The sequence below is a fragment of the Acinonyx jubatus genome, chromosome B2 (assembly GCF_027475565.1).
Source record: "Acinonyx jubatus isolate Ajub_Pintada_27869175 chromosome B2, VMU_Ajub_asm_v1.0, whole genome shotgun sequence".
NCBI lineage: Eukaryota > Metazoa > Chordata > Mammalia > Carnivora > Felidae > Acinonyx > Acinonyx jubatus.
The window spans coordinates 59,964,881-59,985,654 of NC_069385.1; the positions used below are offsets into that span (position 1 = coordinate 59,964,881).

General features: G+C 37.6%; 1 pseudogene; it reads left to right on the plus strand.

Annotated features, from left to right (window-relative positions):
- The first annotated feature begins 1,845 nt into the window (after window positions 1–1,845).
- Window positions 1,846–2,266, plus strand: LOC106975264 (NADH dehydrogenase [ubiquinone] 1 alpha subcomplex subunit 5-like; annotated as a pseudogene).
- Window positions 2,267–20,774: the final 18,508 nt, after the last annotated feature.

The window sequence follows — 20,774 nt, forward strand, 5'->3', positions numbered from 1 at the left end:
TGCTTGAAATAAGTTCAGGAGAGAATAGGAGGAAAGGAATTGAAGATGGAGAATTAAACCGTTTTTCCCCCAAGGAATTTTGTTTGTAAGTAGAGAAGAGGAACAGGGCAGTATCTAAAGGACAAGGTGGAGCTAAGGGATTCTATTTTTTTTTTAATTTTAATTTTTTTAAATTTACATCCAAATTAGTTAGCTTAGCGTATAGTGCAACAATGGTTTCAGGAGTAGATTTCCTTAGTGCCCCTTACCCATTTAGCCCATCCCCCCTCCCACAACCCCTCCCATAACCCTCAGTTTGTTCTCCATATTTATGAGTCTCTTCTGTTTTGTCCCCCTCCCTGTTTTTATATTATTTTTGTTTCCCTTCCCTTATGTTCATCTGTTTTGTCTCTTATTTTTAAACAAGAAGATGGTATAGAACGTTATTATTATGATGGGAGTAAATCAACTGCTGTTGGAGAAGAGATGAATGGTTGCCCTTAACTAGTCATGAGAGGATGCAATCAAGTAGACAAACACAGGGGTTAGCCTTGAATAGAGGGGTCCATTAATTCAAGTAATAGGAGGAATTGGTAATAGGTAAATTGGTGGTGTAAGTGGTGTTGAGGGCCTACTTTTCCTATGTGTATGTGAGCTCCAAAGCCCCAGACTGGGCTGCCTTGCTCCATGGATACCTTCCTTACTATTCTCTGGCTCCTACCATCCTAAGTCTCAGAATGGTGTCTGTTTGCCCTTCCAGTGGCTTACATACTGAATTTTTCAGGAAGGCAAGGGAAAGGAAGGAGAAAATAGGAAGTGGAGAGGATGTAAGGTCCTCTTGTTATTCTTTGCATTTTCTTTATGAAATAATAATAAAAAACATAAGCTGAGGGTCTTGGAAAGGAGAGAACATACTAGATGTTTAGGGAGAATAGAGAAAGTGTGAATTTTTTTCAAGTTTTTTTAAATTTTTTTGAGAGAGAGAGAGAGAGTAAAGTGAGGGAAGACCAGAGAGAAGAGAAATAGAGCATCCCAAGTGGGCTATGCACTGACAGCACAGAGCCCAATGTGGGGTTCGAATACACAAACCTTGAGATCATGACCTGAGCCGAAACCAAGAGTCAGATGTTTAACAGATGGAGCCACCCAGGCATCACAAGAAAGTGTGAGATTTTTATTTAGAAGAATGGAAGAGTGAAATGATAATGAAATCTAGTTGGATGGTTGGCCTACACCAGAGCCACTTGAAATTAATGATCAAGAATCTAACTAGTGAGCATGTACTCTTCCTTTTTTTTTTAAGTTTTATTTTTATTTAAGTAATCTCTACACCCAATATGGGGCTCAAACTCATCACCCTGAGAGCAAGAGTCACATGCTTTTCTGACTTAGCCACCTGGGCACCCCTCATGTACATTTCTTTAGCCATCTTTAGTGTACAAGAGCAGGTTTGGAGTAGGTAAAGAGTTGCATTCAAGAAGGGTTAAGGTTTTGCCAGGCTAGTGTGATGAAGATATAGGGAAATGATGGAGTTAAATGTGTATGCAAGGTTGTTCTTATGTTGATAAACCATGAAAAGCAAGAATAAAGTGAGGATACAAAGAAGCAAGAAGGGATCAAAAAAAGCTGATAGAATTACTGGGGTCACTCTTTGGTACAAGTTTTGATGTAGCTGGGGTAATGAAGAGAGTGAATGAGTTGAAAGGTAGCATGTGAGTGTTTAAGAGTTAGTGATACTTGAATTTAAAATTATAGAGAAGATGTAGCTTTGGACAATGATAAAGCCTATGACCTCATTGTTAAAGATAGCCACTAGCCACATGTGTCTGTTTAAATTTAAATTTTAATTAATTAAAATTAGCTGTCATGGTGGGTTTGCTGAAGAAGACCACTGGCCTTGTGTGATTGGCTATATGTGAGAGTCCACACAAGAGGCTTAGAATATTGTACACAAAGATTCTTGATGATCTTGAGCAAATTCCTAAAAATGCAGCATATAGAAAGTATACAGTATAGATTACAAATAAAAAGCTGGGTATGGTTAAAGCAGAACTGGATGTTAAGAAATTTTAAAAGACTAACTTCAGGGTGGCCAACTAGAAGAGGTGATTCTTCTGTCTGAAAATGAACTAAATCGGGCAAGAAAATGATACAGTGGAAATCATGGAAGCCTTTAACAGAAGAGCCTCTCGCCATCCAATGGAAATGGCCAATATCATTATTAAATGAAGAGTGTGTTGATGCAAAACTGATTTAATTAAATGTTCTGTTATATGAAAAAAACTAAAATCCAGTTTCTCAGTCACATCAGTCACTTTTCTAATGGTCAATAACTACATGTGTCTGATGGCTACCATATTGGGCAGTGCAGATACAGAATATTTCTGCCGTTACAAGAAGTTTTGGTAGAACAGTGCTGAAGGAAGTCTGGGAGTAAGTGATGGAGGTAGGTAGAGGACAAGATGGTTAGAGGAGTGAAGGTCAAGGGAGAAAGGGCACGGTATTTGAAGTATCATTGATTTGGATATTGAAATCATCAGAAATGATCACAGGAATAGTTCTGATGAGAGTGACAATGAGAGTCTTCAAGGAATGGGCTGGGAGTGGTGACATAGGAAGAGAAAGAAAGGTTAACAAGTGGTAAAGTCTGTTGGCATAAACTAAAGTTCAAGGGTTTTAGGAAGGAAAAGTGAATATTGATATCTGGAAGCAGCAAGAATACCTACTCCATCTCCAGGTCCAGTGGCAGTTATGGTGAAGGAGAGAAATAGCCATCACATGAGAGGTCTGCAATTCTCTAAAGGAAAAATTCAGAGAAGAAGCTGTTAACAAACTAAAAGTTCACAGGGGTACAGTGGAAGGGTTTTTATTTGGGAATGTACATAGCAATTTAGAGATGAGAAATGATACGGGATGACCTCCAAGCTCAAGGCTTTTTGTAAGGGCTGATATAAATAGAGGTGAAAGGCAAGTTGGGGTTAAGCCTAATGGTCTCCAAGGAATATTGCGGTGCTGTGGCTGTGTTATTTGTGGGGTAGATGAGTGGGATTTTCCTGGGATCCTCTTTTTTACTTCTTCCTATGAAGGTGTGGATCGGGGAAGGTCTTATCAAATGCATAATTCCTATTTTAAGGATGATAAGTCTAATACAGAGAGAGGTCATGTAACTTGCCTATGGGCACACAGCTAGCAAATGCAAAACTAGGATTCCAACCTTTGCAGTTTATTGTTCTTGCAAGTACATCAGAGGAGGCAGGTAGAATACAATAGAACCTGTCCCAGCTCTCTGCCTCTTATCCCAAAAGGTTTCAGATGTTGCTGTAAACTGTGAGGGATAAAGCCCTACAGATCAGGCTGGGAATGCACAGGACTGAAGAATATGGAGCAACTAGGATTGAGCAGATTTGCTTCCTCAGCAAACCCTTGAGAAAAGCCTTTGTCTGGAGCCAGAAATCGGAAACAGCTGCCTCTCAGTGGGGAAACCAGCTTAAAAGCAAGCTGAAGGCTCTTCCTCTCAGACTTTATCAGAGTCCAAGGAAAACCCCAGAACTTGATCATATCCCTTAAGAGTGTTCTCAATAGAACCTAAAGGATATTTTTCACCAAGGGCTCATTTCTTGTAATAAGTAAAACTAAAGACAAAAACTTCTAGTAATGACCGTACATCCATAATGATAATATCTTCCTAGTTATTCCTTCTATGGTAGAATCTATACCTACTAGCTATATTCTTACTGTCTGACTATGTAAATGTAAATGTTTAGTGCCTTCCAAAATGGGAAATGGAGATTATTCCTAAGAACATTGTGTTCACGGGTTGTTTTAATCAATGAGAAGATAGAGTTAACTTGTATACATCACAGGATTCAAGCAAACTTTGTAAACTGGTTCAGAATGTCAAATAGGGCTTTATCGTTTTGTTTTGTTTTGTTTTGTTTTTTCAATTCAGCACTGAAACATTCTGATTGATTCACTTCATCATAAAATAAGTTGTTGGAAACAGAATTAGGGCTGTTTCCTTAATGGGCTCTGCCTAGAGAAGTCATCAGTGTTATAGAAAGCGCTATGGAGGACCTTTAGAAACTGACCAGGGTGCCAATAGATTTTTCCTCCTTTACTTTAAAGCAGTGGTTCTAATTAGCAAAGTTTTCAAATTTATTATTGCAGGATTTCAAATTTCTTAAAGCTTCAAGAGCTGACATTCGTTAGGAATATGGACACTGCTGACCACCTACCTTTTACATTCCTTCCTACCAAAGGGTCACGTGGACTGTTGGAGCACGGCTGTCATGACCTTGTTTGCATGTGCACTGTTGGAGAGCACACAATAGAGGTAATAGAATTCAGTTATGGTTTTAATTCTGTAAATTAATGGCTGAAGCAATAAGTTTAAAATGAAAAGGAAATAAAAGGAGAGGAAGCTAGAATCGAAATGCAGGCCCATATTCTGTATCCTAAAGGAAAGTGTGAGAATCAAAAAATAAACTTTTATTTTGCAGTCTATTGTCCTGACAAACTTTTCATATATAACTGTTTTAATCTGTTGCCGGATCAGTGTCCCTTTGTAAACATATGTTAAATCTGAGTGCAAAGAGATGAACAATAGCAATGCATCACTTAGCTGCATCAACATTTTATGTAGTTGATCATGTAAAAAATCAGAAGCAGATTTAGCCTTTTCTGTGGACTGTAGGGACTAAGGGTCTGTTGACCACATTTCTGCTTTACAAACAGAGCTATCCAACCAAGACTTGTTTAGTAACTGGAAATGTGGTCAAACACACTGTCCTTGATATTTTATTTGCTCTTCTAGGCTGACAAATCGATAACTTTGGAGTTATTTTGACAAAACTAGATACATATATAATTAGGAAAATAGAAGAAAAGAATCTGTGATATGGAAATGAATGATATCTGAATTAGAAATTGTTATTTTGGTGGGTAAAACAGAAGAAATGTAGTAATGTCCATATTTTCCAATATTTACCCTTTATATTATTTTATTTAATTAATTTAAGTTTTTAAATGTTTGTTTTCGAGAGAGAGACAGAGCACCAGTCAGGGAGGGGCACAGAGAGAGAGGGAGACACAGAATCTGAAGCAGGCTCCAGGCTCTGAGCTGTCAGCAATGAGTCTGTCGTGGGGCTCGAACTCATGTACTGTGAGATCATGACCTGAGCCGAAGTCAGATGCTTAACTGACTGAGCCACCCAGGTACCCCTAATATTTACTCATCTTAAAGCAAGACATAGGTTTCATATTTATATGCACTTCATTATATTTATAACACTACAATAGGGGAATTAGGAATTAAGATCCAATTTTCAGAAGCCAGAATTTTGGAAATTGGTCTCAATTACATGAGGGTAAATTTAGGATTTGCAGATCTTTTTCACTTATTTCTCCTCATTCTATACTTATAATAACTATTACAGAGAGTCAAGGTTTATATCCTCCTCACTTCATAAATGAATAACAAAAGGTTCAGAGTAATTTTATGGCACAGCAAAAACAACCTTACACAAAGAGTTCCACAAACTGAATTTCTATTAATATATAATGTCTTTGGTAATTCAGTTAACATCTACATGCTTCTGTTTCCTCATTTGTAAAATCAGGAGCAGGAATTAATTTTGAAATCTATGAGGTCCTTGCAGTTAAAACAAACAAACAAACAAATAATAGTTTCTTGACAAACCAGGATCTCATTAAAGTCACTGGTGGAACAAGGACAGTACTCAGGACTCAGAATGGACTATTATCCAGATGATGAAACATGTCTGAAATCAAAAGCTGACCTGCAGAAGATGTATAGTTGTCTGCTTTTTTCCTTTACTTAGAGTCATCGGAAACATACAAAACTTATAATCTGTCTTAAAAATATATCTTCCTACCAAAAAAAAAGATAAATTTTGTTCACTTAGCAAAAACCACTAAAAATACTAATCTGATAATTTTATGCCTAAAGTTAACATATACAGGAAATGATAATGATAAAAAAAATTTATAAATATCACCCTGATTAAACTCACTCATTATTTCGACCGAAGCAACTAAACATTTGTAAGGAAAATTATGCGACTGAATATACTGGGTTGAATGGTATTCTCCTCTAAAACTCATGTCCACATAGAACCTGTGAATGTGAGTTTTTGTAGGTGTCTTTGTAGGTGTAATCAAGGTAATATGATGTCATACTGGATTAGAGTGGGCCCTAAATTCAGTATGGCTGGCATCTTAGAAGAAAAAGGAAATTTGGACACAGACACAGATGGAGGGAGGTATGCCATGTGAAGATGGAGGCAGAGAGAGATAGGAGTGATACATCTATAAACCAAGGAACACTAAGGGGTGCCAGCAACCACCAGAAGCTAAGGGAGAGGCAAGGGGCAATTTCTCCTTCAGAAATCCGAGAAGGAACCAACACTGCCAACACCTTCGTTTTGGATTTCTGACCTCCAGAACTGTGAGAAAATTAATTTTTGTTGTTTCAAGCCACCCATGTTGTAGTACTTTGTTATGGAAGACTTAGGAAACTAATACATGGACAGTCTCACCAAACAATATTAACAACTACTCATTTCAATTGAACTCTCAACACAGACCTGCAATTTTTCTCTCTGACTCTTCTATAAAATTATTATACATCTCCTACCTTCCCCTCCAAACCTTCATTGCAGCTTATAACGTGCTTCATTCCTACTCAAGACAAAAGAAGCCATCAGACAGGAATTCTCTCATCACCCATCAGCATCTGCTGCTGTTGCCACCAGTTTCCATATTATGCCATATCCTTGATCACCCAAAAGATGGCATGATCCTACCTTTTCTTTTGAAGGCCATCCTGTGATTTGTGTCCTGGATTCTGCACCCACATATATTCTCAAGCATTCTGATCCTGTCGTTAAGCATCTCCTTCTTAAAAAAAGAAAAGAAAGAACTTTCCATCCCATGTCTGTCTTCAGTTACAGTCCCATTTCATCATTTATCTTCAAAGCAAAAGTTCCTGAGTAATCTGAGCTTGTTTCTATTTCCCTATATTGCCTTCTTGACATACTCCACTTGGCATCTCTCCCCTCCATTCCATTGGAATTGTTCTTGACAAGGTAACCAGCCTGTTCCACATTGCTCAGTCCCATGTTCCTGTTTTTCTCTTTTCTTCTTGATTTCTCAAGAGCATTTCATACTTGTAGACCAATATCACTTTGTTCAATATCACTTTTATTATGATGATTTAAAATGCTTTTATCACTGTTTTTGTTGTCATGATTATTTTACTGTTGACACTACCATGTTTTTCTGCTTTTCTTTTTCAGTATCCTTTATGAGATCTCCCTTGTCTTGCTGATTTCTAAATGTTGGAGTGATCCAGTTTAAATCTTCTCTCATACTACCAAGTGAATTAATCCAATGCCATGTCTTTAAAACACCATCTATATGCTTAAGACCTAAAAATATTTTATCTTCAATTCTTACTTCTCTCATAAACTCTAGAGTCTTATACTCAATTCCACTTGAATATCTAATAGGACCATGTCCCAAACAGAACTCCAAACCTATCTGAAACCTTTTACTTTTAGTCTATTCCATATCATAAATAGCAGCAACATCTATTCCATTGTTCAAGTCAAAACCATGGGTCACTCATGATTCTCCTCTTTTTCTCACCACCGCCCCCATTGCAAATTCATTGCCAAGTTAGCTCTCCTTCTAAAATATATCCAAAATCTATCCATCTCTTCATGTTCATTGCTATGACCTTGACCTAAGCCTCTATTATCTCTCATCTAGCCCACTGCCATAACAGATTAAATTGTATCTTTGCTTTCTGCTCTTCTCCCCTACAATCCACTCCCCACATAGCACCAAAGTTACCTTACACAGCATCTCCCTGCTTCAAACTCTCTGATATGTGATCCATTCAATGAAGTTTGTCATACTCAACTCCTTACAATGGTCCTACAGAGTCTATTCATCTAACTTAATTTCCTATCAAGTTCAACCTGTCACAATGGCCCCATTGTGAAAAATATTGCTTGTTTTTTTCCCTTTTTTCCTAAATACACAATGTTCCTTTAGCCCTCATGGTCTTTGTACTCATTTGCTCGCTTTGCCACACTTCTTGTTACTTCTGCCTAGAGTTCTCTTGCCCTAGATATTCATGCGGTTGAATTATTGTTATCTTTCAGGTCTTAGTTCAGTTATTGCCTTCTCCAAGATGGCTTCCCTAAAGCATCCAACCCCACCTGCTATGGTCCATCATGTTTTCCTGTTTCCTTTTCTTGTTAGCATGTATCAGTATCTGGTTCACTATAATATAAGCCCCATAAGAACAGGGACCATGATGTCTTTATTTATCACTTTATTCCCAGGACCTGACATAGATTAAGTAGACAACAAACATTTATTGATAAAGTCTTATTACTCACAAGTACTATGCAAAATACAACTGATTTAGTCACAGAGATATTATAATTTCTTACATGTAAAACATGTATTTATCTCATATTCTTCATATCATATATGATATAAATTGTGAGTTATGTCCATTCATAATTACAAGTTAAAATATTATAACAATTATTTCTACAAACTTATAAACTTAAAACTTTTCTTTTTTTTCTTCCACAAATAGAATTTCACAATTAGATACAAGGAATACAATGGTCACTGCAGATGACCAATTTTCAGAGTTAAGCCTCTGTTGTTTTTCTGGTCATTGGGCAGCCAATCCAGAAGACAGCAATTCTATCTAATTGTGCTCAAAAGAACCAGAGCTTTTAGTTCACATACTAAGAGTGCATTGGCCTTTTCACTGTCACCAAGACAAAATTATTGGGGATATTCATTATATTCTAATTATTTCTCCTTTTTCCCAAGATTACTTGTTTGTGATTGTTTAAGGCTCTGTCAGTTGCTCTATATTCAACTTTCTCCTATAATATCTGATGGGAGCATAGAAAAGAGAAAACTACGTATTGTTTTTTTCTGGGTCCTTATACTGCTTTGTGGATTGAACAAGGAACAAATCTTTATTGAAAACTGTTATATGCAGACACTCTGTTGGGTGTGCATAAAATTTTGCATAGTTTACTTCATTAAATTCTGCTAAAACAATCCTTTAGGGAAGATGTGGAGATTAGGTGTGGTCTTCAGATGTTAGGTGATTGTTGAGCCTAATGCTGCTTACTTCCAAAGTTCACACTCTTTTCACTCTACTCTCAGAGAACAACTCTGATAACAAAGAAATAACATTTTTAAAGTGACATGTATTGGGTCAGATAGGAGGCTTTCTCCTGGCTGAGCATATGCTTTGATAATATGCTTGGTTTCACATCAGTACTATCAAGGAATTTTTAAAATAGTGTTCCCCTATTTTCTATAAAGTTGGTTATATTCCAGAAGGACAACTCTGAAACATTTTGAAAGTAAACTAATTTTCAGGGCCTTATCTCAGCATATTGTTGAAATATCCCATTTATGTCAGTTTTCTTACACTGTTTCATACAGACAAGAACAAAAAAAGCAGGGGTTTTTTTGTTGTTGTTGTTTTTGCTTTTTTTTTTTTTTCTGGTTGAAATACCTTTTAAACAGAAAAGAATCCTAACTTTGAACTCCATTGACCCCATGTAAACTCTTCAATTTCAAAACTGATTTTAAGTCTGGCAGTTTCTATTGCCTGCATTAGAATGGTGAAGGAAATCTAAGATTAGACCTTTGAATGTGGGAAAGGAAGATGGAATTGATAGAAAACAGGAGAAGATGTGTGCCCCAACTCATTTCAACTGCAAAGTGAGGACTACCCCACCCTGGGTAAAGATTTTTCTAAAGATTGGAGCATATTGATGAAAAAAACATTCTAAGACTATGATGAGTCTTCTTATATAGTAATTATATTAATTAATTTGTATACATCTTGTGTACTATTTAATGCAGAATTGGAACACATGATCTGAATATACAACAAAATAATTGAAATTGGACACTTTGAAGAAAATTTTACTTATGTTTACAGATGAATGCATGTTTTCTAATTAGAAAATATGCACACACATGAGAATATTTCATAATGTGGGTACTTGTTTACAAGTATATAATTTCTGCATTTACTTTTTAGGCCCTTCTATCTCCCTTAAGAGTACACAGACATACAGTGATTTTTGTCTTTGTCAAAGAAAGTGCTACAATTTCTAAAGCTGCCCATTGAGTGTTTCTGAGCCATAGCCAAGAGCTATTTCAAAATGAGGACAGATTTCTTTTCTCCCTGGGGACAGACAGCATGATGCTTCCTCGGCCCTGCATTCTAAGCCTTTCTCCCTCAGATCTTGTCCAATCCCTGGCGCAAAAAGACACTTCTTCTACTATTAAAATGCTGACAGCAATCAAGGTGGGAGTAAGTCTATTTTTTATTCATTTCATGTTAAATTAAATCATCTGTAATTCTGCAACCATGAATTTAGCCATTCACTTAAAGAGAAACAAAAGAGATTTCAACCACTCCATTGGAAAAGAAACAACTACCAAATTGTTCTCAGATATAGGTCAAGAACAGGTCACTGTGAATGAAGCTAAACATAATTATGACATACATTCATAATTCCTGGCATTGTGTTCATTCGCATCAAAGACCATGAAAAGAGGGTGTTTTAGATACCAACGGTTACAACCATCTTATCTAGCTGACCCATTGCTGTGTTTTCTCAAGCCTGGCTTCCCCTCCATCTTATTTGCATCTGCTATAGTAGAACAACCATGCATTTTGTTATTGTTGCATTGTTTTTCCAATATAGTGGCTTTTTCATATTTTCGCAGGACTTGAACAACCTGCATATAAATTCTCACAACATCCCTTCAGACTTCCCACATGGATTTAAACACCATATGCAATTATGTCATTTATATCAGTACAGAGAAACCAAGAAAGGTTAATGTTCCAATGCTTTTAACAGAGTTCTTTCTGCATCATACCATTTTATTTCTCTGTGAGAAAAAAAAATTATAGTCATAGATGGTGATAAAAGAATTGAACCAAATAAGTCAGTATCATATTAATGATATCGAGTCTAGCTTTGGCTCTCAGATTTTCCCCAACTTGCTACAATACTAGCACAAATGAAACTACCAACATCCTTCTCCACTATTTGAATTTTCTACCTATTTAATGTCCAGGGTGGGAGAGGGAATGGAAGAAGGGAAAGTAATACATCTTGCATGTGAATCATTTGCTTTATGAAGAAAAACAGTGTTAAATGATGTTTCAAAAATCCCTAATATCAATCCCATTTTGATATGAAAACAAGAGAAAGATATTTTAATAACTCATCTCAACTACTACTTTAGTGTTTTTGTTTGTTTAGTGGGGAGTGTGTGTGTGTGTGTGTGTGTGTGTGTGTGTGAATTTTTTACTGAATGCATGTGACCATGGCAGAATTCTCTCATCAGGACCAAGATTCCTGTTTGCTACTTGGAACAGACTTACATTTAGCCAGGAGCAAGTGCACAAATATTTCTACACTATTCCTGTTGTCCCCTGACTATCAACTGCCATACCAGAGCTCTAGCAAAATCAGGACTTCACACAAGAGAAGGCCAAACTAACTTGAGAGTTGAACATAAAGCCAGGGACTTTATACAAAACAGTTACAAAGAGCTACCAACCTATGCCCATGAAGAAACATGGATCTAAGATGAGAGATGAATGAGTAAAATAAGGATGGCAAACAGAACTCAGGTTCCACAAACTGAGGATCAAGATCTAAGCAGCAGAGCTGGAGACTCAGACATTTCAAGAAAGCACGTGAGACCAATTAAAGACGGTGCTGCCTTCATCCAAAAATAATAAAATAAAATAAAATAAAATAAAATAAAATAAAATAAAATAAAACAAAGAAATGAACTATATAACCATACGAAGACATGGAAGAATCTTAGATGTCTATTCGTAAGTGAAATAAGCCAACCCAGAAAGGCTACATATTTTGATTCCCACTAAATCACAATCTGGAAAAGGCAAAACAGTAAAAAGATCAGTTCATGAGGGGTTTGAAGGGAGGGATGAATAAGTAGGGAGAAGAGGATTTTTAGGGAATGAAACTATTCCTTATGATATAAAATTGGTAGATATATGTCATTATATATTTGTCAAGACCCATAGAAGGTACAACACCAAAAGTGAATCCTAGTGTAAACCGTGAATTTGGGGTGATAATGATGTGTCAGTGTAGATTCATTGATTGTGATGAAAGTACCACTCTGGTGCAGAATGTTGATAGTGGGGAAAGCTGTGTGTGTTGTGTGTGGGGAGTGATGGATGGAGGTATATGCAAACTCTACTTTCTGCACCAGTTTTCTATGTACCTATAATTTACCTAAAAAATAAAATCTATTAAAAAAAAAAAAAAGATGATAACATCAAGGTTAGAGCAGAACCAGCAGTAAGACAGCTTTAGCACTGACTCTGAACATCAGGCCCAAAGAATCCCAAGCATCTTGCTGTACAGGGCCAGGCCCAACATTAGAGATAAAAGAACAGGATTGAACTTAGCATTAGATGATGCTGTGAACTGAACTGTATGCTCCCAAAACTCATATTTTGAAGCCCTAACTCTCAATGTGATGGTATTTGGAGATGGGACCTCTAGGAGATAATTAATTTATTTGGTCATGAGAGTTAGACCCTCATGATGAAATTAGTGTCCTTATAAGAAAAGACACCAGAACACTCACACATACACACGTACTGTCTCTCTCTCTCTCCCATGTGAAAACACAGTGAGAACGTGGCCATCAGAAAATCAGAAAGAGAGCTCTCAGCAGAACCCAACCTTGCTGGCACCCTGATTTCAGAATTCCAGCCTCCAGAACTGTGAGAAGGTAAATATCTGTTGGTTAAACCACAAGTCTATGGTATTTTGCTATGGTAGCCTGAGCAGGCTAAGACACATGTTATCAGCCAAGTCTCGTTTCACTTCAACTAAGGTCCATAAAGCCCAACCTAAAACTTTGGATGTGGTAGATATTGACTATAGTCTTCAATCCCGCAAATTTCCTATCTTTGCTTTCTTCCTTTGGTCAGTAGCCAGATGCATTTAAATCTTTCACTAGGTGCAGAAAAAATTGCTGAAGGCTAGAAAAAGTATTTAGATATCTACAATCCAATTTTGCTTTGCAAAAGAATATTATGGTACTCTGGATGAATACTTATTCTTCAATATAAAAAAAAGTGAAAAAAATTTTAAGAATACAAATGTATGGTGGTAAAGGGATCCATAAGATCCATTAACCTTTCTGTATTAAGTGTAAATGCAAAAGAAAATTAGAGGAAATATGGATAAATATGATATTTTATTGTTTGTAAAACCTTGTCATTGAAATAACTTCAAAAAGATACCCTGTGTTTTTTTTCTTATTCTTGGATTTTCTATATAGTTTCACATTTACCAAAGCCATTCTCTGCTTATTCTGACTCTTATTTCCAGAGTAACACAGCCTCATCCTTTCAATCTACATACAGAAGTTGCCCTAAGGTTTTGTTTTGTTTTATTTTTGCTCTTCCCTAAAGAGACAATGATTAGAATCTGGCAACATGCCCCAGGGAATGAATGGCACATTGAAGCTTTGTGAAGGTTTAGTGATAGAAGTTGTCTGTGCCCTTCCTGGCTGTGGTCAGGGACTGAGGACTAGGGATATGTGGTCAAGGCTCTGCCTATGAAGCAATCCATATACACAAATATACATACATAATGCAATAATGCCCTGTGCTTTTGTTAGTAAGAAAATAAAACTGAAAATTCCTTTTTTTTACTGTGTATTCATCTTTGAGAGAGAGAGAGAGAGCAAGAGAGAGTGGGGGACAGGCAAAAAGGAAAGAGACAGATTCTGAAGCAGACTCCAGGCTCCAAGCTGTCAGCACAAAGCTCAATGTGGGGCTTGTTATGCCCAGAATTCGTGATCCCCAAAGACCACTAGGGAGCCGAGTCCGATGCAAAAGCAAAGAGCCTTTATTCGAGCTAGCTCGAGCTCAATCCCCTACCTGCACCGACGCAGCGGTGAGATACCAGGGAAAGAGAGCGAGTTTCAAAAGGACAAAGGTTTTATTGGGGCCTAGGGGCAGTTGGTGAGGTAATGGCTGTGGCCTCAGCCGATTGGCTGGGGAAGGGTCCTGGGGAAGGGTCCGAGTCCAGTTAGGCAGGTGAGGGGGGGTTACTCAAGGGGAGGAGGTGTGGTCAAGGTGAAGGACACAGAACAAGATGGAGTCGGCTGGCGTAGGCCCGCCCTTTCAGGCTCAAACCCACAAACCAGGAGATCATGACCTAAGCCAAAGTCGATGCTTAACCGACTGAGCCACCCAGGAGCCCTGAAAATACATTTTTGATTTCATGCCTAAGAGACAATAAAAATACTAGAAACTAAAAATGAACTCCATCCCAACTAAAGAATTGTAACATTTCCATAGACATTAAAAGAAAGAAATCTCCTAGAGAATGGGGAGTGGGAGAAGTAACATTCAGGGGCAAAGGCAGGAATCACTCCCGCTGCCCCCCTTGCTAGCCTATTCCATGGATATGATGTTATTAAAGTGCCACCTGCAAGAGTTTGGCTGTCACAGCTCCTCCTGGCTCTACATCTGCTCCCCTGCAGGGAAGGCTGTGGCTCCATATGCTTGATCTCCAGAGTAACACTGCCCTTTCAAGATACCTTCTTCTGGAGGCATCTATTCTTCCCCAGTACTACAATTCATTATGATGACAAATGCTTGTACTAGCACCATGTATTGAGGGCCTGCTAAGTGCACATCCTCTCATTTAATACTTAGAGCAAACTTTATAAGTGCGTTTTCTTTCCATTTTCTATACAGGGTACAGAGATTCAAGGGAAGTAACTTGACTAAGGTCAAAAAGCCAGCAAGGATGAGAGACATAAGTTTAATCCATGCTTCTTGGACTGTAGCCCATTTAACCAGACATATGTGGTGCTGTGTTAGGGTTTTGCCTAGAAAGCAATTTGACACATCATTTTATATTAAAATGAGTATGCATGGCTTTTTATATAACACACTGTCAATTTTATAAGGAATTTAAGAAGACATGGGACATCAAAGACATTTCTAGGTATATTAGGCCACCGTGGGCCATGTCTCAGATCCTCCCTCAGTTTTATTCTCCTGTGTTATTTGATGTCATTGGGTTGGAAAGTTGGAAGTATGCTTCTTCCATGCAACTACTTTTATAGCAGGCCAAATTTCAGCTTTTATAAATAAATTTTCTGAGAACAAATGGAAGAAAGCATGCTCCATAAAAACACAAGAGCTTAGACATAGAATAAATAAAATGTAGAATCCATTGTGTTTTGGCTGACATAAAGTTCAAGTTCTTACTTCATTCCCGTCTCACTAGGTGCTAGAAAAAAACACCAGGACAGCTAGGCTGATGTGCATTTGAATAGCCACTGTGCTTAGGTTTGGACAGCCTATGGTTCCCTCTACACCCTCACCCCTTGCCCCCTTTCAGGGACAGATGGAACAACTGATCCTCGCTCTACCCCACAGCCATCCCGACCTGAGAGAACACCTCCCTATCTGCCCCCAAATATCCCTCCAGCACCTCATTTTACACTAACTGTAAAGAAGACTTTGCCATCTAAGAGCCAGGGACATGTGCTTGCAGATCCCTCCCCCATGGGGCTTCCTTGTTGCAGCAGAGATTCCTGAAACAGGACTTACCCTTTTCCATCTTCTCTGTTCCTTTGAACCATAATGACTCTCCCCACTACTATTTTAAGATGGGCTCACCTTCCAGTCTACCTGAAGATAGGAAATGGCTTTCTTGAGCATTCAAATGGCCATGATATTGAAAGGGCGGGCCTACGCCAGCCGACTCCATCTTGTTCTGTGTCCTTCACCTTGACCACACCTCCTCCCCTTGAGTAACCCCCCCTCACCTGCCTAACTGGACTCGGACCCTTCCCCAGGACCCTTCCCCAGCCAATCGGCTGAGGCCACAGCCATTACCTCACCAACTGCCCCTAGGCCCCAATAAAACCTTTGTCCTTTTGAAACTCGCTCTCTTTCCCTGGTATCTCACCGCTGCGTCGGTGCAGGTAGGGGATTGAGCTCGAGCTAGCTCGAATAAAGGCTCTTTGCTTTTGCATCGGACTCGGCTCCCTAGTGGTCTTTGGGGATCACGAATTCTGGGCATAACAATATCTGCTGATTTCATCCAAGTAGAATCTCCTTCTCATGACACTCCCAACCAGACTGAGGCCATCACTACTTGGCAGGAGTATTTTCCCAAGGTGGGACAAGTTGGCAGTGACAGCTTAGAAATCCTAGAGTTTCACCTTAGGTTTCTGTAATCCAGAACCAAATAAAAGCCTATTATGTACAGTAGATATAGGGTTTTAAAAATGAAGACAAGATCTTGGAACACATATCTGAGCTACATGTCTCCAGAAGCACCATTTCCTTTACCTCTTTTTCTCTTCTATCCACTGTGCCCTCATCACAATGTCCAGACACTGAAACATATCCCAAGGCAGTGTACAGGAAGTGGTAAATGAACAGTAAGCCTAAACTTCCCTCCCCAAATGAGAACTTAAAGACTCAAATGAATGTCCCTTCTAGTGGGTGGGGGAGTTCCCAGTGCAGGAAGGTGGCATTGCTGTTTCCATCACCACCTTACAAACTAGGAGAGCCCTGAGAAAAATACATGAAATCACGTGGCCTAATGCTATTCCCCTGCTGTCCTTTTACCTTTGAAAACAGTTTCATTCCCCCTCAGTAAAACAGTAAAAACAGTCTTTCAATAGCAAAGAATATATTTTAGAAATGTATGGTGGAAAGTATCCAAATATAGAGGTTTCCTATCCTGCTTTTTCCTATTTTTGCTTTGCAGCAAATTCTATAATGAAAAACTGGAAAGAAATAACTCTTCATTGTCCCCATCCTTTTCCAAATGAATTTGCAAATCTTCTGGTTTGTCCTTCCATCAAAAAAAATTACGAGTTTTTAAAGTCTGCAAGATATGACCCAAATTCACCCCATTCTGCCTCCAATCACAAAAGCATAATAGTCTTTCATTTTTTTAACAGAACATGACTTTGGTGTAGAAGTTCTTTATTTTGATACAAATCTCATTCTGCAAGAAAACATGAATAGTCAATATTTCCTCATGTATCATGCTGTTCATCTACAATAACCAATTTATTCAAAGAGATTTATTACCTTGCCCCAGCCCACTGCTTAGCACTGACAAAGCTGATAAGAAATTCACTATATTTATGAAACTACAACCTTTTTGGTTAGGTAGAAAGGAGGTACACATAAAGATGTGCAATGAGTATGCTCTTACATAACTGGAGATGAAATCACAGGGTGTTGAAACCGACAGAGCTATCTTAAAGAGCCAAGTGCTGGCAAACCCTACAGAGGGGTCCCCTGGGCTCCCACTTAGAAGCACTTCTATTAAGTAGAAGCTGTATGTACAAAAATGCCAACTCCTCCGTATCTTGACAAGTATGTGTCAGTGTTAAGTTTCCATTAAATGCAAATTTGATCTTTTATAAAATCATGCTTAAAGCTAATATCATAGAGCATCAATTAGACTTCTGTATGCTTTTAGAAGGTTGAATAATTGCATTCATTTAGAAGCTACCTTGTGATATGTATAAAACAAAATTCCATCAAGTTTAACTAATTACAACACAAGTCGAATTCCATTCTCAAATTTAAATAAAGCCATCCTATTATTTGTTTACTTACTTATTTTTTGGGGTTTTTTTGTTTTTTGTTTTTTGTTTTTCCTCTGAAGACTTCTGGTCCTTGAAATCAATAGTAACTGATTTATTCTGCAGTAATGTTTTCTTTACCAGGCATGAGAGTTGGGAAAAGGGAGGACTGCGGATCTTTTAAACTATATATTTAAACCTTAACAATGTTAATCATAATAACACAATCTTATAAATATATTTTATGTATTTAATTACTCAAAGAAAATACATTATTCACTTAGATTTCAATCCTATCCTCTACCCTGCAAGGTAGGTAAAACAAGTGTTTTTACTGAACAGAGGGGAAAAAACTAAAGCTCAGAGAAGTTAAGTGACTTTTTCAAAGTCATTTAGTGAAAGAACACAATATGGAAATCTTCAGACTCAACAAAAGTGCTCTTTTTGTCAATAAAGTCTTTTGAAAATATATTTAGTTCTCTGCTTTATAAAATAGAAGTTTCTCAAAATATTTCAAAATTTTCTTGATGAATCAAAATTTTTTATGAATAACTGACAAATTGAACCATGCAGTAATATATTGCTATTTTCTGCTCTTTGGAGTATGAAAGATTGCTTTCTCCAACACTGTATAATTCCAGAATGCTGTGCTGTTCTAATTGGTGAGCTTTAGTCTTAAATTGGCACTAAGAATCCCTAGAGGGTTATTGAGTCGTACAGAACTTAACTTGCCCTTATACTAAATGCCCTCAGAATGCTGTAGTGCATTAATGGAGGATGTGTCTCTCCCTCTCTCCGTTGTTATCTACAGACACTCCCACCATTGTTCAGATGTCAGAAAGTTGTCCCACCACCATTTTCAATCCCCAAAGGAACTTCCAATATCATCTTTTTTGCTGTTCCTATTTTTCCCGTCTCTGTCTTCTTTAGTCTTGCTAAGATGTTAGTTATCACACCCAGTGAGACTGTTCCTACCTTTTTGTTTGTATCTGTGGTTCTTTTCAGCAATCTTTCCCACTATTCTTATCTATCTATCCATCTATCTGTATCTATATATTTGAATTTATGGTTGGCTAAAACTGATTACAAATAAGTGAGAACACGGCTATTCTCAGGAGAACAAATTATTCAGAATATGTAATACTTAAATTGTCACTGAATTGATAAAATGAAAGAAAACGATGACTCCCAATGTAGTAGCTGTAATAAATCAAAGGATGTTTTGGATCCCTTTAGTCTCTGATACAGAGAACAAGGAATATCTCTAGTGGAAAAACAAGACCATGGAACAGTTATGGAGTAGAGAGTCTAGTGACTATCTGAATTAAGCCCTGAAGTTCTCAACCTCTTTTTCTGAATCCACATATAAGATGATTCTCACAAGCATGAACTACTTTCTAAGTTTATTCCTGGTACACAGATCACAAATCTATCCTTTTCTCTCTCATTCGAAATTACATATAGGAATGAAAATCAGTGTGAATGATACTATTCTGTGGATAGTCATCCTAAAGTAAAATGTAAACCCTTGGCAAATGTGGCACTTTATCTATCAATAGAAACAAAATCACAAAACACAACCTATAGGCTGCCATAGCAAAGTGTCAGAATGAAAGTCCAAGTCCTTATGTAGAAACTGAGCTCCACAGAGGTAGAGTGACTTATCTGAGATCACCTAGTAGGTGGTGGCAGTGCGAAGGTTGGACACTGATATTCAGAGCACGTCATGCAGTCTCACTATTAAAACGTAAGAGTGGTATGTCAATTATGTTTCAATAATAACAACATTTAAGAAAATAGGAAAAAATAAAATGTAATGACTTTTTAAATATAAAATAAAGTGATATTAAAATACCAGAGAGGGGCGCCTGGGTGGCTTGGTCGGTTGAGCGTCCAACTTCGGCTCAGGTCATGATCTCACGGTCCGTGAGTTCGAGCCCTGCGTCAGGCTCTGTGTTGACAGCTCAGAGCCTGGAGCCTGTTTCAGATTCTGTGTCTCCCTCTCTCTCTCTGCTCCTTCCCTGTTCATGCTCTGTCTCTCTCTGTCTCAAAAATAAATAAACGTTAAAAAAAAAAAACCCACCAGAGAAAGGTAACACAGTGATTTTCAAATTGCACTAAAATATTAGGGCAGAATATTATTTATTTTTAAAATTTAAATCATAATAATTATTTAAAAACATTAATAGTGATAAGTTAATAGTCAATGAGAAATTTCTGGCATGTAAAAATTACCCAAAGGACAAAAAAAAAAAAGTCCACAAAGACTTTTAAAGTGGAACTAATTAGCCCATTAGTTATCATAAATATCCTGTTTCTATGCCATAGTTTAAAAAAAAAAAGTTCCAAAGCAACAGCACCATATACACCATATAATCAATAAATATGTATGTGATACAAGATGCAATTTTTGATACTGAGAAGAGTAGTTTCTAGTTAGCTTGTATTTACATGCCCGAAGTAGCAGATGGAAAAGTAAAACTGTCACACAATTATTTCCATGCCTGACTTAATTCATTTTTAACTGAATTGGCTGATGAAGTTGGAATTGGGTGGAGCCCTTGCCCTTTTAGCACTTAGAGTCTAAAGGAGCCAATATCTTTGTTTGTTGGTAGTGACAGTAACCTGTAAACTGAAGAATGTCCCTCAATAAAAGAATTAGAAAAGTTAGTATAAATTTTATCACAAAGCTATGTAAAATCAGTCCAAAGACAAATTGTGCAGAAGCACTAAAGATCTATCTTAGTCAGTTCAGGATGCTGTAACAAAATACCATCCACTAAGCAGCTTAAACAACAGAAATTTATTTCTCACGTTTCTGGAGGCTGCACAGTCAGGTTCTGATGAGCATCATTTTGTGGGCTTGAAGACTGGTGCTTTCTTGCCTTAGCTTCACATTACAGAGCAAGAATGCTCTCTAGGTCTCTTCTTATAAGGGCACTAATCCCATCACTAGGACTTCCCACCCTCAAGACTTCCTCCAAACCTAAGTACCTCCCAAAGGCCCCATCTTCTAATACCATCATATTAAGAGAGCTTCAACATATAGATTTTAGGGGGGACACAAATAT